The sequence below is a fragment of the Nanorana parkeri genome, unplaced genomic scaffold, assembly GCF_000935625.1.
Source record: "Nanorana parkeri isolate BGI_ZX_2015 unplaced genomic scaffold, ASM93562v1 scaffold42, whole genome shotgun sequence".
Lineage (NCBI taxonomy): Eukaryota > Metazoa > Chordata > Amphibia > Anura > Dicroglossidae > Nanorana > Nanorana parkeri.
The window spans coordinates 2,011,994-2,017,522 of record NW_017306310.1 but is presented as its reverse complement, the minus strand read 5'-3'; the positions used below and the strand labels follow the sequence as shown (position 1 = coordinate 2,017,522).

Below are 5,529 nucleotides of genomic sequence, written 5' to 3'. Positions count from 1 at the left end.
TACAATAGAATGCAAACATTTTAATGATATTTTTTAATTATGTATCATCATTTTGTGGTTTAGGCCTCATTCACACACAATGCAAGCAAAATTGTATATTGCGTATATACGAGCGTCTATGCGCGTATATGCATGCACTATATGCAATCCCAGAATGCATCACTCGTAATGGAATTTCAATCCCAGAATGCATCACTCGTAATGGAATTTTGTATGTGCTGTACGCATGCACGCGCGTATACGCGCACAAACACGCGTATGTGCGCGTAAATACGCTGCGCGGACGCATCTCTGTTCCATTCTGTTTTTGCGCATATATATGCTACGCAAATATACGGCTCCATACACGACTATATGTGTATGGAGCCATTTATTTGCATGTGTTGCATTTTGTACAATACACACGTACGCGCGTGTATGCGCGACAGTGTGAATCCATATCACCCAATCAGAAACCATCTTTCATTGCTCTAAATGTGGAAAGTTGACATCTGATTAGTTGCAGTGGGCTTCTGCCCTTCATTGGTGTTTGTACATGTTTAATCTGCTTCAGAAGTACTTTTCACTATAACAGGCAGAACTGTACTATAGTATAAAAGGATGTCAAACTATATATCCATCTATTTATCTACCTGACTTCGTATATCTGTGTATAATCTTTCCTTTTTTCTGATAAAGATAAAGTCATCATGCCTTGTATATTACAACTATTGTTCCTCCTGGTAGGAGGGATAGTTCAATGATCACAACAGATGATCCCAAGACAACAAAAAAGATGAACAAAGTCTAGTTTGATTGGAAATATTAAGCCTATAACCTACTGTTCTTAATTGCGGTGCTGAAATAGGCCCAAAAAGGTGTTTTATAGTCTGCGTGGCAACCATAAAAATGTGCTAAATATCAAAAAAGAATAATGTAAATGGCCATCCTTATCTTGAATAACAGAAGTGTATTTATCTATAGAATGAATGCACGCTTGACAAAGAGTTAACAAAGAGTTAACAGCACTCATAATCTGAACCTAGCCTTAACTAGTCGCAGGAAGGTGAGTCATCATTCAGATTGTAATTTATAGCACAATTGTCAGATGCTCTTAAATAAATGAAGCAAATTTGTCATCTTGTGGGTATGAACCCGATTCATAACAGCTGCCAGCTTTTGTCACCGGAGAGAAAAAATACACTTCATATCATTATAAAATTTGTGGAAATAGTTATCTAGACAACGCTGAGCTGGAAGAGCTTACATTTTATTAGACATTATAGCGAGAGGCTAGAAAAAAAAAAGGAGAGTAGTATGTAGACAAACAATGAATACACAAATGGGCATCTGTGCCAGTGACCCTGTCTGGCAGCTAAAGCCTTTTGCCAAATGACAAACAAGAGTCTATGAGATCTTGAATTAAATCTCATCCTCGCCAGCAGTGAGGTCTTCAATGTGTTGTAAAATGATTTAGCAATGCAGAGGTAGATATATATATATATATATATATATATATACACATACATACATACATACATACATACATACATACATACATGTGTTATCGTAGGATCCTAGCTAGCAGTCCTAACATTAAAAAGAATACGACCACTTGCACATATGAGGACGGAAAATTAGAAAGTATGTTAATTAAATTAATACGAAGGGTAGATTTTCCACATGAGAAGGGTGGTGGCAGATGAAAGTGGGTCATGCCAGATTCATTTATTGTCCCGTTTTGTTGCTAATTAACGCGTTAAGAAAATGATCAACGGCAGGGAGAGGAGAAGAGCAGCGCGGCTAGGCAGCAAATTCGACCTACCTTGTGCCAAAGCAGCCATCTTAAAGTATTCCTCTGTTCGATCAAAATGGCCTCCATCCACAAAATAGGTCCTCGGGTTGATGAATTAGAAATAGGATGTCATCCAAGGCAGATGCTTGCATTTGCTTGTCTCCTTTTGTTTTATCAACGCTGGCACCTCATATTGGTAGAGTGATGCTCACACATATTGAAACAAAGCTTGGGAAATGGCTAATTTGATTGGCTGGTTTTAGAGATGCAGTGTACTCCAGGAAGGGCTGTGTAGTCTCTGGTGTTCTCAGTGACTCTGCTTGAGAAAAAAGGGAACGTTACACTTTGAAACACATTATACCACCTATCAAACAATGCAATTATTTCCTGCTTAGATTTAAAGACGTGAACAGTAATCTATACATTTAATCAGGAAATTACATTGTACATTTAAAAAATATGCATCACTACTACTAGCAATACAGTTCCAGGACGTAATACAATAGAATGCAAACATTTTAATGATATTTTTTAATTATGTATCATCATTTTGTGGTTTAGGCCTCATTCACACACAATGCAAGCAAAATTGTATATTGCGTATATACGAGCGTCTATGCGCGTATATGCATGCACTATATGCAATCCCAGAATGCATCACTCGTAATGGAATTTCAATCCCAGAATGCATCACTCGTAATGGAATTTTGTATGTGCTGTACGCATGCACGCGCGTATACGCGCACAAACACGCGTATGTGCGCGTAAATACGCTGCGCGGACGCATCTCTGTTCCATTCTGTTTTTGCGCATATATATGCTACGCAAATATACGGCTCCATACACGACTATATGTGTATGGAGCCATTTATTTGCATGTGTTGCATTTTGTACAATACACACGTACGCGCGTGTATGCGCGACAGTGTGAATCCATATCACCCAATCAGAAACCATCTTTCATTGCTCTAAATGTGGAAAGTTGACATCTGATTAGTTGCAGTGGGCTTCTGCCCTTCATTGGTGTTTGTACATGTTTAATCTGCTTCAGAAGTACTTTTCACTATAACAGGCAGAACTGTACTATAGTATAAAAGGATGTCAAACTATATATCCATCTATTTATCTACCTGACTTCGTATATCTGTGTATAATCTTTCCTTTTTTCTGATAAAGATAAAGTCATCATGCCTTGTATATTACAACTATTGTTCCTCCTGGTAGGAGGGATAGTTCAATGATCACAACAGATGATCCCAAGACAACAAAAAAGATGAACAAAGTCTAGTTTGATTGGAAATATTAAGCCTATAACCTACTGTTCTTAATTGCGGTGCTGAAATAGGCCCAAAAAGGTGTTTTATAGTCTGCGTGGCAACCATAAAAATGTGCTAAATATCAAAAAAGAATAATGTAAATGGCCATCCTTATCTTGAATAACAGAAGTGTATTTATCTATAGAATGAATGCACGCTTGACAAAGAGTTAACAAAGAGTTAACAGCACTCATAATCTGAACCTAGCCTTAACTAGTCGCAGGAAGGTGAGTCATCATTCAGATTGTAATTTATAGCACAATTGTCAGATGCTCTTAAATAAATGAAGCAAATTTGTCATCTTGTGGGTATGAACCCGATTCATAACAGCTGCCAGCTTTTGTCACCGGAGAGAAAAAATACACTTCATATCATTATAAAATTTGTGGAAATAGTTATCTAGACAACGCTGAGCTGGAAGAGCTTACATTTTATTAGACATTATAGCGAGAGGCTAGAAAAAAAAAAGGAGAGTAGTATGTAGACAAACAATGAATACACAAATGGGCATCTGTGCCAGTGACCCTGTCTGGCAGCTAAAGCCTTTTGCCAAATGACAAACAAGAGTCTATGAGATCTTGAATTAAATCTCATCCTCGCCAGCAGTGAGGTCTTCAATGTGTTGTAAAATGATTTAGCAATGCAGAGGTTAATTCTTCAGACACCCACAGAAAGCAGTGAAAAAATTTATAACAAAGAAATCCATGTGGGAACGCCCCACATGCAAATTGCTGCAATTGTTATTAAGATGAAGCTTAACACATGCAGATTTGCAGCATGCATATTCATTTGCCAGCTTCTGAAAACCTGGCCAATTGCTGATTCTCATTAACCAGATGATGAAGCGCCTTATAAATCACTCTCGGGCTCGGCAAGCCGTGTGGGAAAACAGGTCCGCTCCATTGTTGGTAGTTTGTGGCATAGCAGAATGCACTGACTGTACAGCTGTGAATTTAATTTAGAACCGATGGCCTTTCCATTACAAGACAATGTCATTTTCCTTGGTGTCACAACAAGCAAAATATCTTACTGTGGACTAGGTTTAAGCCAAATGTTATTAAATTCCTCACATTTACACTTGGTCATCCCTAACAATGATCCCAAACTGTCAAAGAAACATAATATGTATAAATCTCTTTATTTTCAAATTTCGCTCAAATGTATTTCCTAGGGAAATCACATAATTAAAAAATTTAATTCGTTTAGCTGTGCCAATAGTCTAAAGGACAATTACGGACGGCCATTAAATTATGGGTTATGTACTAGAAGATAAATGAATTTGGTCACAAATGGTGAGGCCTTTCAAATATATTCAAGGCTGCGCTTTTTTGTAAGTTATGCCTGTCCCCTTCAATGTTAGGAAAAAATACTCTAAGAGTGCCTACTGTATTAGACATAGAGATAAACATGCTGCTTTTCTTTATAAAACCCTGAGATACAAGCCATAAATACAATTTCCTTGGCTCTTACTAGCTGCATAGAGGTGGTTGTAGAGCTTTACCAGTGCATATGTTTGCATGCCCAACTCAAAAATATTCTAGACACACGAGCCAATCTTAAAACAAAGCTGTGCCTTACCTGCACACCAGAAGCCATTTTGTAGTGTAGGCCCCGCCATTCACTAGTCTCCTGCTATGAAATGTTAATTCTCTCCATGCCCTTGTGGAGCTGCAAAGGTTAAAGAGAAAATGTCATTTATGAAACATTCTACTTCCATTTTGAAAAAAAACATAAATTATTACAGCAAAGGGATATCATATGTGTCTGGGGATTTACAGTGGCCAACTATTTGTCAGAGCTCCTAATTTACTGATTGGAGAATACAAAACAAACATATTTAACGGTTCAACAAACATTTTCAGGAGTTAAATGAAAAAAATAATAAAACGGTGTATGTGGGGAACAACTGTTGTAGAAGCAAATTATAGATGTTCAGAAATTATTTGAAGAAAGTGACTTGAAAAAGAAAATCCCAATGGATGTCTACAGATCTTAAATCTATGTGTAGAAAACATCAGGGAATTAGATTTCTTCTCTTCCATTCAAACGATGCAGCCAAGATGTGACCTCACCTGGCTGATAAAAGTGCTCATTTCAGGTTACTCACACATCAACCGCAAAGCAGGTCTTGTGCAATCTATACATAAGTAGTAATATGCACTCTGCTATTTATATACATAGCTCTGGGTATACATTCATTTCATTTCTAGCATACATACTGTGCTAAGTATGTCCTTAATGACATAGAAGGCTGAAATTCCACCATTCTGATTACAATACAGTACACATTATAATTTGTATGAATAAACATATTCGGCAAATAGTGCTACATTATTATCGCATATAGCGTTTGCATTCAGTATGTATTTTGTAATAGAAAAAAAAAATCCACCAATTGTGTTTTGAGGCAATCCTCAAAGATTATGACATCATCCAGCA

General features: G+C 37.2%; 1 long non-coding RNA gene across 1 annotated transcript in view; it reads right to left on the bottom strand.

Moving 5' to 3' along the window:
• Positions 1–1,803: 1,803 nt before the first annotated feature.
• The window catches only part of LOC108799800, a 10,665-nt gene continuing 6,939 nt past the window's right edge, over positions 1,804–5,529 (bottom strand). The window contains exons 3-4 of the long non-coding RNA XR_001942049.1: positions 4,669–4,758; positions 1,804–2,093 (exon numbers count right to left, since the gene is read on the bottom strand). This is a non-coding gene — a long non-coding RNA (uncharacterized LOC108799800). The remainder of the gene's footprint in view (positions 2,094–4,668; positions 4,759–5,529) is intronic.